At 42.8% G+C, this 19,013-nt stretch overlaps 1 protein-coding gene across 1 annotated transcript in view; it reads right to left on the reverse strand.

Moving 5' to 3' along the window:
* LOC124776011 overlaps window positions 1-19,013 on the reverse strand; it is a 317,506-nt gene that overhangs the window by 289,544 nt on the left and 8,949 nt on the right. The window lies entirely within an intron of this gene.

Here is a 19,013-nt window from a genome sequence, read left to right on the forward strand (position 1 = left end):
CCACTACGCCCTCCGCAATGCCCAAGTAATCGACAGGGTATGCCTACCGACCGGCGAGTGATGGACTGCAATGTCGGACTTCAAGAAGAATGTAATGATTCCAATTCCAATACCAAAGAAGGCAGGTGTTGACCGATGTGAAAATTACCGAACTATCAGTTTAATAAGTCACGGCTGCAAAATACTAACGCGAATTCTTTACAGACGAATGGAACAACTGGTAGAAGCCGACGTCGGGGAAGATCAGTTTGGATTACGTACAAATATTGAAACACATGAGGCAATACTGACCCTACGACTTATCTTGGAAGCTAGATTAAGGAAAGGCATACCTACGTTTCTAGCATTTGTAGACTTTACAATGTTGACTGGAATCCTCTCTTTCAGATTCTGAACGTGGCAGGGGTAAAATACAGGGAGCGAAAGGCTATTTATAATTTGCACAGAAATCAGATGGCAGTTATAAGAGTCGAGCTACAGGAAAGGGAAGCAGTGGTTGGGAAGGGAGTGGCCAGGGTTGGAGCCTCACCCCGATGTTATTCAATCTGTATATTGAGCAAGCAGTAAAGGAAACAAAAGAGAAATTCGGAGTAGGTATTAAAATCCATGGAGAAGAAATAAAAACTTTAAGGTTCGCCGATGACATTGTAATTCTGTCAGAGACAGCAAGGACTTGGAAGAGCAATTAAACGGAATGGACAGTGTCTTGAAAGGAGGATATATGATGAACATCAACAAAAACACAAACGAGGATAATGGAATGTAGTCGAGTTAACTCGGGCGACGCTGAGGGAATTAGATTAGGAAATGAGACACTTAAAGTAGTAAAGGAGTTTTGCTATTTGGGGAGCAAAATAACTGACGATGGTCGAAGTAGAGAGGATATAAAATGTAGTCTGGTAATGGCAAGGAAAGCGTTTCTGAAGAAGAGAAATTTGTTAACATCGAGTATAGATTTAAGTGTCAGGAAGTCGTTTCTGAAAGTATTTGTATGGAGTGTAGCCATGTATGGAAGTGAAACATGGACGATAAGTAATTTGGACAAGAAGAGAATAGAAGCTATCGAAATGTGGTGTTACAGAGAAATGCTGAAGATTAGACCTATAGATCACATAACTAATGAGGAGGTATGGAATAGAATTGGGGAGAAGAGGAGTTTGTGGCACAACTTGACTAGAAGAAGGGATCGGTTGGTAGGACATGTTCTGAGGCATCAAGGGATCACCAATTTAGTATTGGAGGGCAGCGTGGAGGGTAAAAATCGTAGAGTAAGACCAAGAGATGAATACACTAAGCAGATTCAGAAGGATGTAGGCTGCAGTAGGTAATGGGAGATGAAGAAACTTGCACAGGATAGAGTAGCATGGAGAGCTGCATCAAACTAGTCTCAGCACTGAAGACCACAACAACACACAAAAAAATTGATGTTAATAATATTTTGTGTAAGAATTAATATAGTCTGTGTATAAAACAGGCTAAAATGTAATAAGTAAATAAATATTATACAGAGTGTTTCCGAAAGAGGGTGCAGAACTTTAAAAGAAGATAGAGGATGCTCCACTGAACAATTTGTGGTTGGGAAACTGGGGTCGGAGAAGCCAGCCTAAGGAGAAATAGGGATAAAATCACATTTTTTGTACTTTTTTTGCGTTAGCTACAGTTAACAGCAAATACCATCATTGACACAATGATGTATCATTTTGACTGTATCTTGCAAAATGTGCTGAAAATGACGTCATCAACCTCAATGCAATAATGGCATCGGCAAGCAAGATTCTGACGTACGCTGACAAATATCTTTGGTGTGTCTCGAATCACATCAAATTCAGCTACAATTATGGCAACTAATTCCATCTCCGTATGCACTGGGATCTCGTACACAAGTGACTTTAGATACCCCATATTCCATGTACAGCCTTTCAGCAGTGAGAGCATTGCAACGTACTTCACCATTCACAAGGTGCATGTCAGTGCGAAACTGTACCCTTACTGCTCCATCGTAATCTACTGTACGTCGCTGAATAGCACTGAGCAATGAATGGGTCTGTCGTTGATTCATAGCACGTTCTGTCATGGGACAACGTAGATATGATACAACAGGGCCATCTTATGGACAAGTAAAGTAAAAAAAAACTTGCATCATGTCTTCCTAGTAATCAGGTTCGTACTTCTTGTTTCCTTGCAGGTAAATAAGCAGCACAGTACGTGTAAAACTTTACCCATGTTGTTGTAAATAAGCTGGAAAACAGTAGCGCTAGATAAAGTGGTAGACAAGTTTACCTCCAAAAACTCCTTAAGCTGGCTTCTGCGACCCCATATTCCCTACCTCAAATTGTTCAGTGCAGCATTCTCTATGTCTTCTTACATTTTTCCACGCTCTTACAGAAACATCCTGTATGTACACGGTGGATCACAATGAATAGAGAAAACCACACATATGAAAGTATACGATAACTGAAGCAAAAACTTTCCAGTAAACATGGATTCACAAACGAGCCGTTAGTTAGATGATTGAGGAAGTGTGGTTACTATCCGCTCCTGAATTCAGCACGAAATACAAGATGCGACAATAAAGTACTGAGACTGATGTGAAAGGAAATGTTGCTTACCGTTTTAATCAAGTTTAGTGTTGTCTGCTTCAAAGTAGTTCCCTTCTGATTGCACACACTTTTTCCAGCGCTTCTACCATTGATGATAATATTTTCGGAACTCATCTTCTGTAATATCCTCCAAGATCCTCGTCACAGCTTTTTGGACATCTGGTGTTGTTTAAAAATGGTGTCCCTTGACCACCGTTTTGACTCTTGGAAATAGAAAAAAGTCTAACGGAGCGATATCTGGTGAATAAGGTGGCTGTGGTAGTACTCAAATTTGTTTTGAGGTTAAAAATTCAAAAAATGTTCAGATGTGTGAGAAATCTTATGGGACTGAACTGCTAAGGTCATCAGTCCCTAAGCTTACACACTACTTAACCTAAATTATCTTAAGGACAAACAAACACACCCATGCCCAAGGGAGGACTCGAACCTCCGCCGGGACCAGCCGCACAGTCCATGACGGCAGCGCCTAAGACCGCTCGGCTAATCCCGCGCGGCAAGTTAAAAATTGCTGTACTGACAGAGCAGTATGAGATGGCGCATTATCGTGATGCAAAATCCAATTATTATTAGACGAACGGTTTCTCGATTGATGTTCAGTTCTTCAGCAATCATTTTCACGGATAATCTTCGATCAGATCGTACGAGTTCACGCACCCTGGCCAAGTTGACATCCGTCCGTGAGGTTGATGGTCGTCCACTGTGGTCTTCATCTTCAACATTCGTTCTGCCTTCACTAAACATTTTATGCCAACGAAAAACTTGAGCTCATGATATAACCTCCTGTCCAAAAGCCTTCTGAAGCTTACCGTGAGTTGTCGTCGCTTTTTCGCCCAATTTAACACAAAAATAAATGGCATGCCGTTGCACAATATTATGCGGTTCCATTTCCGTGACAAGAGATGCAAACACGTGTTACTTATTACAACACAACTCACGACTGAGCAGTTGCATCGAGGTGCCACTGGGACTAGAAGCAGCTTATAGACCAAGGTCAAAGATATTGTGCCTACGCAAGCCTGTAGGGTTGCCACATCTAGGAAAGAAAATCAGTATCATTACTTTATTGTCGCACCTCGTATTGTCCTGATTAGGATAAATGTAAACTTTTCTATCAAATCCCCATCTAACTGAAATCAAATTTCACCAGTCGCATGTCTTGCCTTGCGCAACGTTGGAGAATGTGGTAGACGAATGATGGGGCACCACCTCATTTTGGTGTCTCTATACTTTTCTATGATCGACTACGAGGACGTGCTGAAAAGTAATGACTCCGAATTTTTATGTGAAAACGCTTAAAGCTTTTAAATAAAACAAACGTTATTAACATACTAAATTTTTATCCTTCATGTCTATATATTTAGTTCTGAACATAGTCATCCTGGCGACGAACGTATTTCTCTCAACGAGAGACCAGTTTGATGATAATGTCACTGTAGAATGTTTGATGACGGAGCTACAACCTCACCTCTGCTTGCACCGCTTCATCACTATCAAAGAAGTCTCCAAAGGTGTTTTCTAAGTTTTGGAAACAGATGAAAACCGGTTTGGTCCAAGTCGAGACTGCATGGAGGATGATCGACGATCGTGAACCCAAGGCGTCAGATTCTTGCAGATGTCGCCGCGCTCGTGTGCGTCTGGCATTGACATGCTGAAGGAGAGGGCGCTCCATGTGTGGACGAACTCTTTCGAATTCAAAACTCGATTACAGCAGGTTGTTTCTCACCAAGATAGTTTCATTACCCGCTGCCGTGCTACACGCTACAGTTCGTAGCCCTTCAGCGGCAGGGAGCTGCAAAAATGTAGACAAGAATAAAGATGTTGTAAGACGTCGTGGTCTCCTGACCTTCATTGCTTACATATTCCACTCTCACAATCATATTCCGCACATCAAGACGCTTCATTCGAACCCAAACTCGATAAGATAAAGTCAATGTTATATGCATTCATGTAAACGATATGCAAATAACTAGTAAATCGCAAGTGCACACCGAGATTGAAATACTCGAGGCTGGCGTACACACACACATTCAAGACACAACGGCCGCAGGGGCTTTTAGTTCAGGGAGGCAAACCACACACCAGGAGGCTGGTCCCTTCAGAGGACCAGTCAACCTATCTACGTCGGCCAGCGACCGCCCGTAGAGCACACAACGTTTGCCCGAGTGAAAGGAAGAACGACCCCGTGTTCGGCTTAAAAGCAACTTCTGCTACATTTTGTGGGAGCGCCCAGCCTACGCATTCTTTACAAACATAGCACGCAGTTTGCCGATTGGCGCCTTAAACGAAACGTCATTCTCCCGTTTTAGAAGAGCAATGATGATTGGCAGACGATATTCCTGACACCTTGAGCTGAAGGAGTAATGGAAGAGACCGAAAGATATACCCCTTCACGTCTGGGGTGGAGAGGGGACGTTCCGTTGTCGCTCTTGGAGCGAGAACACGTAACGAGAGCATATGCGCTCGTTCGTGTACTCAAAGAGTGAGGAACAAGTCTCTCCTCAGTACTTCACTGGGAGAGCACCTCTGTCGAGAGTGAATCGGAGTGTGACGCTATATTGAGTCCTTGCGATTAAGCGTTATTCACTGTGTTGGCCACCACACTTATTGTGCGGTGTGAATGGACAGAGTTATAGTTAAACGCCTGCAATAGGAGTCCTTGACTTCATCAAGGTGTAGGGAGAGTTTGATTGGCGAAGGTCAATCCAGATAGAACGAGAGTTATCTTATTAATCAGTAGCGAGCGGTGCAGACAGCAGTCATCACAGCTTACGGTATTGTGCACTATAGCTCTTACGAGCCCCATATTTCCTCCACAACAGTACACTTCACTGCATTTCACATGTGATAGCCTCGACTGTACCTAGCAACATTCTAATGGATAATTATTCAAGTTGAGTAGGTGCGGATCTCAGCCATTCTGCCAAGTCAATAACAGTCTTAAACTTTGTATAGAAATTTCATTAGCGAATCCTATCCTTGAGACGTAACTTCAAATTCCGAAAAGAACCCGGAAATAACTTGTTCAGTTCATAACTGAAAGTGCCATATTTTTGCAAAATAAATAATAATTTTCGTTAGTTTCATGTTTTTCTTGCACTAACTAGCACTGCTCTAGTACCCAAGTGTCCCACTAGTTACGTAAGAAATTTTGTGAATTTTTGTGTCATTTGCTTACAGCGGACGACTCCAGAAGATATTTATTGTTGAAAGTTTTTCAGGAATTTCTCTTTAGAACGTTAGGAGCGTCTGTCTGACTTCTGTAGTAGTGTTGGGGTGGAAATTGCGTCCTGCAGGAGCCACAGGGTAAAGGGACATCTCAGAGTAATCCGTTGTGCAGAATGACAGAATAGCGCTCACACGTCACCACAGAATGTAGAATGTTAGTAACGGCAATTAGAAGGAAAAATAGTACAGACAGGCTCTAATATGATAAGCCACACCGATAATTATGTAGGATGTAGCTGAAAACTGCCGGTGAATGGGAGGAATCAAACAAATTCCAGAACAGATAATCGAACCATCAATAACTTCTATTAATAAGTGGGAGTAATTCGGGGGCCGAATCCCGAACGCTTCTCCAACTGACTAAAATTAGGCTCATGTTTTCTTTCTCGCTTCTGTGCACGTACATTTCCCTCCATAACAAATCTGTTCTGTTGTGTATCACATCTTACTGCTTATTCGCTCGACAGAGGGGTTTTTCCACTACTAAAACCCTTATGTGCAATCCATAACTGTCATGGTTTTTCCAGTGTGTTTGAAAACCTTGAGGTACTACATAAAACTTGAAGGCGAAAAAAGATAGAACTTAAAAAAACCTTGTTACTGACAAATCGAAAATTGACAATTGTCCGTGATTTAGAGGTCCTGAGATAGGGAAGATAGGGAACCTAATTAGACGTGATACATTCGATGATTCCATTTTTAACATTCCAAGAATATTTTACCTGGAATGATAATTCGTTTTGCCAGAGAAGCAATTTGCTCATTAAAGGGTTCGTCTGACAGATTATGGATATGGATATGGAAATTCGGCAATAGCGTAATTTCCTCATGAAGTTTTGATTGCAGGGCATTCGTTATGCAAGATAATAATGTATGTATTTAATTATTTTATCATTTTGCAACCTTATAACCAACAGAAGTCGTTTACTGGATAGGAAGATAAAGGCCACGGCATTAGATATAATGTTTTGCTAATGTTTCACTCTCTATTAAGTGTTTCCTTCCATGCTACTAATTAGCTTTCATGTGCTGATAAATTTTAAAGTATTCAGCCGAAGATTCTATGTCAACATCGATGGAATGAAATTTCTTTATCTTTTGCGATGACCCTGCTGTTTAAATGAATTCACTTTCTTAAGTTTTCTGATAAAACTTTTTTTAAATAGTTTTGGTTCCAAAGTACAGGCCAAAGTTTGATGTAGGTCGTCGGTGTTTCTGGTGACACATAAAATATTTTGTAAAATGTTATCAGACTTCAGAATGAAAATGCATATTCACCCTTAAGAAAATGAACAGCTAACGATAGAGCGCAAATGACGCTCATTCGTGGCTTCGGCAAACGAACCACCTCTAACTCACAGTTAAAACGGCCAGAAAGAACTTCTTTAATTCAGTTACTATGAAAGGAGTAATAGGTTGCTTAGTTACCGAAATAAAAATAATTTGAAATTAAATACAGCTTCCTGGAAATACAACTTCATTATTGACAAAACTGACGGAGTACAATTTATGCTTACATCCATGCAAGTCGGAGTACAAGAAGGGAAGAAAGATAATTAAAAAGCTATCTAAGAATGTTTCTCAGTTATAAAGATATTTTTCGCTTAAAAGGGCTATTAATATGTTTCGCTGTATCATACTTACTTTGCTTTAATAAAGTGGTATTACAGTATCCATCTCTGCACCATAAGCATTACACAGTAGTTCGCAAATAATGCTTTACACAATAACATCGTTTGACCATGGATCAGCGCTCAACATGAGGGATATTATGACACAAAAACGCTGTATCCACTGCTAAAGACATCGAAAAACGCAAAAGTCCAGCTGCTCAGATCCTCTTAGGTTTACTACTCTTATTAGTTTTTGCTTCTAACACGTCACTACTACTGTGTCATAACTTAACCGTAATATTATGAAATATCTCCAGGTTGGGCAGAAGTGAATTCTAGAACTCATTTGAAACAGGAATTCGTGCCCTCTGGTTTATTTAACACCAAAGCACATAATGCCCAGGTCTCTGCCCCATAGAAAGCTATGTCCCACGTATAGCATTTGGCCAATCTTAGATTTTTATTCAGTAGTTTCCTTAGCGATTTTCTATTTTATTGTGTGCTGGCTTGGTTATCGCTTTTCTCTATCTTATGATTGTGTCACACTTCAGCTCTTCTGTTACATTTTCGAAGTATCTGAAGTTTGCTACCTGTTCTAGTTGTTGTCTGTCTGTTGTGATTATGGCCTTGTCTCCATTTCCCTCGAGTACCATTACCTGTGCAAACCTGTAAATACCAGCTTTATTGATTCCCAGAACACACACAGATATTCGACCGTAGATACTAGTAGATGGCATCGAGTACCGCTACTGTGCACTCATCATACCTCCAACATCAAAACGGCCTGTGGGAGACTCGGTCTTCCAATTTTTTATTTTTTTTTTTTTCAAATGCTCCCATGGATCGCTTTGCAACAGGCATATTGAAACGCTTGTAGATAAAGGATGACTTGCACCCTTTGACTTACTTACATATGCCGCAGTACTTTGAGCACTCGATTTCTCAGGCACGTTTGATACCTGGTGATCAAACTACATAGTCTTCAAATCAGTTATACTTCTGTTGAACGTTAAATAGCTGCATGGAGAAATTGATATTCTTAGTGAAACAACCTAAAGAATAGCGGAAATAGCCCATATGGATGTCAATGCCGAACTCACATCTGACTCTGTGAAAATAAAATGTGAACTACTTTTTGTACATACTTTTGATGACTTTTAGTATTAGTGAAATTGTTCTCCGGATTCTTGGAAGTTCTGTCCGGGAAAGGAGAGGGGCGTGCTTAGCCATTAGTGCCATAAAATTTTCCTTGAACCAAACAGCCATTTCTTCAGCCCCCACCTGTTGGAGGTATCGCCCCGTTTGGGAACCAAAGTGTCGACTTGCACAACGGAGGCGGAGCAAAAGCTATGTTGCATAACAAAAGAGGTTTTTGAGTAATTTGGTGTATTTTTAAAATATACACGGTCCAGTCACGTAAATATGACCATCACCTATGTTCGAAGTCAACGTGTAATAACCACTCACGGACGACAGGTGGCAGCACTAGCAATGGAGAGTATATAAAGGGTGTCAAACGGGATCGGTAAAACGGTGTAGTCGCTGTTGTAATGCGAAAAAGGAGCGATTTAACTGACGTCCAAAAGCGCAGGACCTTTGGCCTTCGGGACAAGGGTGGAAGCATTAGCGAAACGGCTAAGGTATACGGTGCATGGCAAAATGGCGCTGTCCGAAACCGGCGCCGAAGGAGCTATGGTGCACCATAGATGACAGGGGTGAATGACGGCTGCAGATATGTACGGGGGCGAATAGACGTGCAACTACTGAGCAACTGACAGCCCACATGAACCAAGGGGCTACCAACAGTGTCTCTTCAACGACCGTTCAGCGAACGTGGCTTCGCATGGGCCTCCGAAGCAGGCGCTTGGGAGCCGACTGCTGTTCATCAAACAATGTTGTTGTTGTTGTGGTCTTCAGTCCTGAGACTGGTTTGATGCAGCTCTCCATGCTACTCTATCCTGTGCAAGCTTTTTCATCTCCCAGTACCTACTGCAACCTACATCCTTCTGAATCTGCTTAGTGTATTCATCTCTTGGTCTCCCTCTACGATTTTTACCCTCCACGCTGCCCTCCAATACTAAATTGGTGATCCCTTGATGCCTCAGAACATGTCCTACCAACCGATCCCTTCTTCTGGTCAAGTTGTGCCACAAACTTCTCTCCTCCCCAATCCTATTCAATACCTCTTCATTAGTTATGTGATCTACCCATCTAATCTTCAGCATTCTTCTGTAGCACCACATTTCGAAAGCTTCTATTCTCTTCTTGTCCAAACTATTTATCGTCCATGTTTCACTTCCATACATGGCTACACTCCATACGAATACTTTCAGAAATGACTTCCTGACACTTAAATCAATACTGGATGTTAACAAATTTCTCTTCTTCAGAAACGCTTTCCTGGCCATTGCCAGCCTACATTTTATATCCTCTCTACTTCGACCATCATCAGTTATTTTGCTCCCCAAATAGCAAAACTCCTTTACTACTTTAAGTGCCTCATTTCCTAATCTAATTCCCTCAGCATCACCGGACTTAATTAGACTACATTCCATTATCCTTGTTTTGCTTTTGTTGATGTTCATCTTATATCCTCCTTTCAAGACACTGTCCATTCCATTCAACAGCTCTTCCAAGTCCTTTGCTGTCTCTGACAGAATTACAATGTCATCGGCGAACCTCAAAGTTTTTATTTCTTCTCCATCAATTTTAATACCTACCCCGAATTTTTCTTTTGTTTCCTTTACTGCTTGCTCAATATACAGATTGAACAACATCGGGGAGAGGCTACAACCCTGTCTTACTCCCTTCCCAACCACTGCTTCCCTTTCATGTCCCTCGACTCTTATAACTGCCATCTGGTTTCTGTACAAATTGTAAATAGCCTTTCGCTCCCTGTATTTTACCCCTGCCACCTTTAGAATTTGAAAGAGAGTATTCCAGTCAACATTGTCAAAAGCTTTCTCTAAGTCTACAAATGCTAGAAACGTAGGTTTGCCTTTCCTTAATCTTTCTTCTAAGATAAGTCGTAAGGTCAGTATTGCCTCACGTGTTCCAGTGTTTCTACGGAATCCAAACTGATCTTCCCCGAGGTTGGCTTCTACTAGTTTTTCCATTCGTCTGTAAAGAATTCGTGTTAGTATTTTGCAGCTGTGACTTATTAAGCTGATAGTTCGGTAATTTTCACATCTGTCAACACCTGCTTTCTTTGGGATTGGAATTATTATATTCTTCTTGAAGTCTGAGGGTATTTCGCCTGTTTCATACATCTTGCTCACCAGGTGGTAGAGTTTTGTCAGGACTGGCTCTCCCACGGCCGTCAGTAGTTCCAATGGAATATTGTCTACTCCAGGGGCCTTGTTTCGACTCAGGTCTTTCAGTGCTCTGTCAAACTCTTCACGCAGTATCGTATCTCTCATTTCATCTTCATCTACATCCTCCTCCATTTCCATAATATTGTCCTCAAGTACATCGCCCTTGTATAGACCCTCTATATACTCCTTCCACCTTTCTGCTTTCCCTTCTTTGCTTAGAACTGGGTTTCCATCTGAGCTCTTGATATTCATACAAGTCGTTCTCTTATCTCCAAAGGTCTCTTTAATTTTCCTGTAGGCGGTATCTATCTTACCCCTAGTGAGATAGGCCTCTACATCCTTACATTTGTCCTCTAGCCATCCCTGCTTAGCCATTTTGCACTTCCTGTCGATCTCATTTTTGAGACGTTTGTATTCCTTTTTGCCTGTTTCACTTACTGCATTTTTATATTTTCTCCTTTCATCAATTAAATTCAATATTTCTTCTGTTACCCAAGGATTTCTACTAGCCCTCGTCTTTTTACCTACTTGATCCTCTGCTGCCTTCACTACTTCATCCCTCAAAGCTACCCATTCTTCTTCTACTGTATTTATTTCCCCCATTCCTGTCAATTGCTCCCTTATGCTCTCCCTGAATCTCTGTACAACCTCTGGTTCTTTTAGTTTATCCAGGTCCCATTTCCTTAAATTCCCACCTTTTTGCAGTTTCTTCAGTTTTAATCTACAGGTCATAACCAATAGATTGTGGTCAGAGTCCACATCTGCCCCTGGAAATGTCTTACAATTTAAAACCTGGTTCCTAAATCTCTGTCTTACCATTATATAATCTATCTGATACCTTTTAGTATCTCCAGTGTTCTTCCATGTATACAACCTTCTTTCATGATTCTTAAACCAAGTGTTAGTTATGATTATGTTGTGCTCTGTGCAAAATTCTACCAGGCGGCTTCCTCTTTCATTTCTGTCCCCCAATCCATATTCACCTACTATGTTTCCTTCTCTCCCTTTTCCTACATTCGAATTCCAGTCGCCCATGACTATTAAATTTTCGTCTCCCTTCACAATCTGAATAATTTCTTTTATTTCATCATACATTTCTTCAATTTCTTCGTCATCTGCAGAGCTAGTTGGCATATAAACTTGTACTACTGTAGTAGGTGTGGGCTTCGTGTCTATCTTGGCCACAATAATGCGTTCACTATGCTGTTTGTAGTAGCTTACCCGCATTCCTATTTTCCTATTCATTATTAAACCTACTCCTGCATTACCCCTATTTGATTTTGTGTTTATAACCCTGTAATCACCTGACCAGAAGTCTTGTTCCTCCTGCCACCGAACTTCACTAATTCCCACTATATCTAACTTCAACCTATCCATTTCCCTTTTTAAATTTTCTAACCTACCTGCCCGATTAAGGGATCTGACATTCCACGCTCCGATCCGTAGAACGCCAGTTTTCTTTCTCCTGATAACGACATCCTCCTGAGTAGTCCCCGCCCGGAGATCCGAATGGGGGACTACTTTACCTCCGGAATATTTTACCCAAGAGGACGCCATCATCATGTAATCATACAGTAAAGCTGCATGCCCTCGGGAAAAATTACGGCTGTAGTTTCCCCTTGCTTTCAGCCGTTCGCAGTACCAGCACAGCAAGGCCGTTTTGGTTATTGTTACAAGGCCAGATCAGTCAATCATCCAGACTGTTGCCCTTGCAACTACTGAAAAGGCTGCTGCCCCTCTTCAGGAACCACACGTTTGTCTGGCCTCTCAACAGATACCCCTCCGTTGTGGTTGCACCTACGGTACGGCTATCTGTATCGATGAGGCACGCAAGCCTCCCCACCAACGGCAAGGTCCATGGTTCATGGGGGGAGAAGACTGGAATTTGTACGCCAATACCGCAACCGAACGCCCACTGAGAGACGACAGGTGGCCTTACCAGATCAATGAAGTTTCGTGCTCCATTGGACGGATGGTCGTTGACATGTACGGCGTGAAACGTCTGAAAGGAAACACCCTGCGATAATGGTAGGAAGTGTTCAGGCCGCGGGGAATTCCCTGGATGACCACGTCATATTGGAAGGCACAGCGGATCAACACAAGTTTACACCTTCCCTTGGGGACCACGCATGCCCCTACGTGCAGTTTGTTTTCACTCGGCGTAATGGCATTTGACAGCAGGACAATATAACGTGTCACACACCTCGCAATGTGCGTGCTTGGTTCAAAGAGCACCAGGATGTGTGGCCACCAAACTCCATAGACTTAAACCAAATATAGACTCTCTGTTTGCGTCGTGGGTTCGCAACTGAGAATGCTAGTGCAGCCGGCCACGGTAATCTACATCTACATCTACATGGATACTCTGCAAATCACATTCAAGTGCCTGGCAGAGGGTTCATCGAACCACCTTCACAATTCTCTGTTATTAGAATCTCGTATAGCGCGCGGAAAGAATGAACATCTATATCTTTCCGTACGAGCTCTGATTTCCCTTATTTTATCGTGGTGATCGTTCCTCCCTATGTAGGTCGGTGTCAACAAAATATTTTCGCATTCGGAGGAGAAGTCTGGTGATTGGAATTTCGTGAGAAGATTCCGCCGCAACGAAAAACGCCTTTCTTTTAATGATGTCCAGCCCAAATCCTGTATCATTTCTGTGACACTCTCTCTCATATTTCGCGATAATACAAAACGTGCTGCCTTTCTTTGAACTTTTTCGATGTACTCCGTCGGTCCTATCTGGTAAGGATCCCACACCGCGCAGCAGTATTCTAAAAGAGGCAGAAAAGCGTAGTGTAGGCAGTCTCCTTAGTAGGTCTGTTACATTTTCTAAGTGTCCTGCCAATAAAACGCAGTCTTTGGTTAGCCTTCCCCACAACATTTTCTGTGTGTTCCTTCCAATTTAAGTTGTTCGTAATTGTAATACCTTGGTGTTTAATTGAATTTACGGCTATTAGGTTAGACTGATTTGTCCTGTAACCGAAGTTTAACGAGTTCCTTTTAGCACTCTTGTGGATGGCCTCACACTTTTCGTTATTTAGGCTCAACTGCCAATTTTCGCACCATTCAGATATCTTTTCTAAATCGTTTTTCAGTTTATTTTGATCTTCTGATGACTTTATTAGTCGATAAACGTCAGCGTCATCTGCAAACAACAGAAGACGGCTACTCAGATTGTCTCCCAAATCGTTTATATAGATAAGGAACAGCAAAGGACCTATAACACCACCTTGGGGAACGCCTGAAATCACTTCTGTTTTACTCGATGACTTCCCGTCAGTTACTACGAACTGTGACCTCTCTGACAGGAAATCACAAATCCAGTCATATAACTGAGACGATATTCCATAAGCACACAATTTCACTACGAGCCGCTTGTGTGGTACAGTGTCAAAAGCCTTTCGGAAATCCAGAAATACGGAATCGATCTGAAATCCCTTGTCAATAGCACTCAACACTTCATGTGAATAAAGAGCTAGTTGTGTTTCACAGGCACGATGCTTTCTAAACCCATGTTGACTGTGTGTCGGACTCCGTGGAATCGGTACGGCTCTACATCTATGTCGGTACCTTCCAGACTGTCACTTATTCTCTTACTGCAAGTCTCTTCAGCAGCCCACACTGCACAAGGTATCTATTCAGCCTTGTCACAGGTGATCACGTTAGTGTGACTGGACTGTATATTAGGTTCAAATGGCTCTGAGCACTATGGGACTTAACATCTTAGGTCATCAGTCCCCTAGAACTTAGAACTACTTAAACCTAACTAACCTAAGGACATCACACACATCCATGCCCGAGGCAGGATTCCAACATGCGACCGTAGCAGCCCCGCGGTTCCGGACTGCAGCGCTAGAACCGCACGGCCACCGCGGTCGGCACTGTATATTAGGGAACTGTGGAAAATTTATATCGTTTACCGTTACTTGCACCATTGAAACTCGCCGGTTTCACCGCAACTCATTTGATCGCTAAGCTAAAATCACGCTGTCCTTCCTTACGCAGCGCCGGCCGCGGTGGTCTCGCGGTTCTAGGCGCGCAGTCCGGAACCGCGCGACTGCTACGGTCGCAGGTTCGAATCCTGCCTCGGGCATGGATGTGTGTGATGTCCTTAGGTTAGTTAGGTTTAAGTAGTTCTAAGTTGTAGGGGACTGATGACCGCAGCTGTTAAGTCCCATAGTGCTCAGAGCCATTTGAACCATTTGAACCTTACGCAGCAAGGTAAGCACGCTGACACTCCGAAACTGATGGTGTACTACCTAGCGCAGATCATTGGCTGCAAACGAGTGACATATCTCACAGGATGCTGTTTGGTCTGAGGTGGCCAATCGGATGAATTCGTATTCGCGTTATGTGGGCCCCGTTTTGCAGTCACTCTGGTTTGCAGCTCTGTGTCCTGCTCTTCTTTTCTAATCTCATTTTGTTCTTTACTGTTCGTTGCATTTGTTCGGGGCGGACGTCCCGTGACACTCGTTATGGTTCACCGTTGCCGGCCAGAGTGGCCGAGCGGTTCTAGGCGCTACAGTTTGGAACCGAGCGACCGCTACGGTCGCAGGTTCGAATCCTGCCTGGGACATGGAAGTGTGTGATGTCCTTAGGTTAGTTAGGTTTAAGTAGTTCTAAGTTCTAGGGGACTGATGACCTCAGAAGTTAAGTCCCATAGTGCTCAGAGCCATTTGAACCATTTGCTTCACCGTTGATCCGTTCGCTCAAAGGGTAGCTAACCCCCTGACCAACACGCTAGAGCTACTGCGCCTGCGGTTCTTGGTTCTGCTCAGTCAAGCGATACCAGGTTGTTGTTCCACTTCGTACTGCTAATTCTACTGGTAACATCACTAAATGGCGTTGGCTCAAGCAACACATTACCGATGTTGTCGGTGGCACTCTGGTAGAATTTTTGTTTTCCGACGTCGCGGTTAGGCATGGCAAGTCTCTTGCCATTACTTGGCTTTTCTATTTAAGAACGGAACTTACTTCTTTTCTGTACAGGTTGAGTTGCGTGTCTACTGTGTTTTCAGAAGTACCTGTTAGGACCCTCTTGTGGAGGGGGCTGAGTACATAATATTTTGAATAGGAACCCGTTTCCGTTATATGGCGATTTCAGTTCAGTTGTGCAATGCGTCCACGTCTGCCGAGGGAGACAGAAAAGTGTCATAGTTGCTTGTCATGGTACGCGATAGGGTAGACAGGATGACGTGTATTGGACCCGTTCATGGAAGCTGTGCCGCTGAATGTCCGCCAGGAAATGTTGTTTGAGCATGATGGTGCACCATCTCACTTTTCGTGTGCGGCTTGGAAACTTCTCAACAGACGGCCTGGTGGAAGATGGATAGGCCGAGGTGGTCCAGCAGCGTGGCCGCAGCGATCACCGGAATTAACTCCTATTGACTACTTCTTGCAACATTTTATTTACAGGACGCCCGTAGAGACACAGGCTGAAGAGACACCAGATTGGATGGAGAGTATGTACTACAACGTGCTTCGTAGGTACAATGTCTGTACCAACGTTGTTGGTCGCCACATCGAGTCCCTGTTGTAACACATCATTACTGTTCTGTAGTCCGCGGCTCGTGGTTTTGCGGTAGCGTTCTCGTTTCCCACGCACGGGGTCCCGGGTTCGACTTCCGGCGGGTCAGGGATTTTTGTCTGCCTCGAGATGACTGGGTGTTGTGTGTCTTTCATCATCATTTGATCCTCATTCACTCGCAAGTCGCCGTAGTGGCGTTAAAAAACTTGTGGAGCGGCGGCCGAACCGCCCCGTGAGGGGTCTCCCGGCCACCAATGCCATACGCTCATTATTCATTCATTGCTGTTCTGTACGTACAGTATGCTGGATTCTGTTTTATTTTGGAATAACGTAAATGCGTAATGTTTATAAGTTAATTCAAACAAATGTGCTTAAGGGATAAGTGGATGTTTCGTTATTCTTCCTTTCGAACTGTTACCTAATAACTGTACTGCGTCACGCCTAATTCAGTTGCTCAAGCAGAAGTCCATGAGTTAAACGGCTGAATTGAAACCATCGTAGAACGGAAGCGTAACATTTCAGGACATGGATTAACATTCAAAACTTTATGTACCCTCTCCCCACTACAAGTCTGTGAAGGGAATTCCGAACAGTGTGTATACGGATCAGAATATCCATACATACTACTGTATTGCCATTTATGGTCAAACTTGCTTCTAAAACGCCCCTTCGTTCAGTAGCAAGTAACTTCGATTCCAATAAATGATTATTTTTGTATAGTAATTTATCTCTTCTGTACTCGGTTTAATTTCGATGTTGATTGGGTAGGCTCAACGTTCGTCTGCATATTCCGTAAAAGAGACACTTTCTGATAGAACAGGCTATTAACAAATATGGTGTCAGTGTGCGTGTATCTTTTAAAATCTTCCTTGTCACTTTTGTAACCACGTGGTTCCATAAGCTCACAGTCTACAACAGGCCACTTAATGATTGCATCATCCCTTTGACTGTAGCGGAACTCATAAATAGCTGGCACATTTCACTCCATAAAGAATATTAATTTGTATTATGTGACTTTTCATCGCATCTGGGGAAGTATCTGAACGCCAGATAGCGAAAAATGTAGCAACACCGTCAATACCCGCTCCAGATCAACTTTCACAGATTTCTCAGAGGAAAGCTCTCTCTTGCGTGTTTAGAGGTCAAATTTTTTGATTATAATTAGTTTCAGATTCCACAAACTGCATAAAGATGTGCATTGTACTGAAGTTCGTCTATAGGGCAAATTCCATTACACATCAAAGTTTCTTTGGCATTGCGGCCCCCTTAATTGCATTTACTCGCCTTACAGTAATGTATAATTATTTATCTTTGAGACAAACGAGTCTTTTGTCCGTTGCACATGTGAAGGTTGTTGTCCTCATGTAATTTATAGACAGATGCGATTTTCACCAGGGCTTACTGCAAAAATGAAGATATCAGTTGCATGTGATTCAGAGTCTTTTTTTTAATTTGATTTAAGAAAGACATTAGTTAACTTTCACTATGAAATAAATATCAGTGCACGTGCTAAAAATAAAATGAGGTGGCTAGCACATTCGTAAACGCCTGCGGTGTTTTTTCCTATTAACTGTTATGCCCATGGACGCAGCCGCTGACGTCACAAGCAGAGTCACTTCCGAGAACGGTATCCTTTACAAAAACGCATAGTCATTAGAGATCCGGTAGAACGGTGAGAGGGAAATGGCAGCTCGTTTGTTAATTGGCTGTACGAGGAAACGGTGTAGCTGACATTCAGAAGCCATTTTCAGGCACTGTTTCCCCTCTGAATGAAACCTGTCACTCAGCAGCCTAGTCTCGTAGTACGCTGCATACAAAGTTGTTTGCCATAACAGGAAACTAACGCGGAACTTGGGTGGTCACGTTCCAGACATTAATTGCCTTTTGTTGAACTCTTGGATAGGCCTTTAAAAATAAATCTAAATCTAATGATCCTGAAAAGCGTTGTTATTTTGATCCTAAGATACACACATCAACAGAAGTTTTGCATCATCCTTTTATTCCTGAATTCATGGCAGAGAAAAAAAAACTGGGTCTGAGTCATGCGTATATATTCATTTGCAATGTGTCGAGATCACCCTTCTGAGCAACATCAATACGTGGTGTAACGTCCACCTGCTCGGATGCGTGCTTGAATCCTTTTTGACGTACCAGCGATGAGATCATCAAGCCAGCCCAGGTCCGGATTGTCCCATTCATAAAGGTGATTCTGAGTAAGTCGCGCACAGTACTTGATCGATGTCGACATCCAAAAACAAATCGTTCTGAATGATCCTACATGTGTTCGATTGAGTCTGTCTGTGGAACAGGAAGGCCACTCCGTTCTGGTGTTTCTAGAATACTGAAGGAACATGTTCACGAGAACAACACGATGAGCACGCTAGTTATCATTCATCAAGAAGATATTGCCACCTAGAATTTGGCGCAACGGCCCACTATTGGCTGCAGAATCTCGTCCCTGTACTGATGTGCAATGATAGTGTCCTCAAAAACCACGAAGGCCACATGTAATCATACCCCAGAACATCACTCCAAAATCGCCTTGTTGCACTTGTGCTGGGTTGTCTCCAAACACAATGTCCGAGATTATCAGGGAAAAAACACCCGTAGCCAGTCTGGGGCGTCCATTCTCATGATTCCTTGCCTGTCTGTAACTGTGTGTATGGTGTTCGACTTGGTGCTCGCTTTGGTCATCAGGAATGGAAATTCGCAACATGCGATCGCCTCCTAA

This window comes from Schistocerca piceifrons, chromosome 2, assembly GCF_021461385.2.
Source record: "Schistocerca piceifrons isolate TAMUIC-IGC-003096 chromosome 2, iqSchPice1.1, whole genome shotgun sequence".
Taxonomy (NCBI): domain Eukaryota; kingdom Metazoa; phylum Arthropoda; class Insecta; order Orthoptera; family Acrididae; genus Schistocerca; species Schistocerca piceifrons.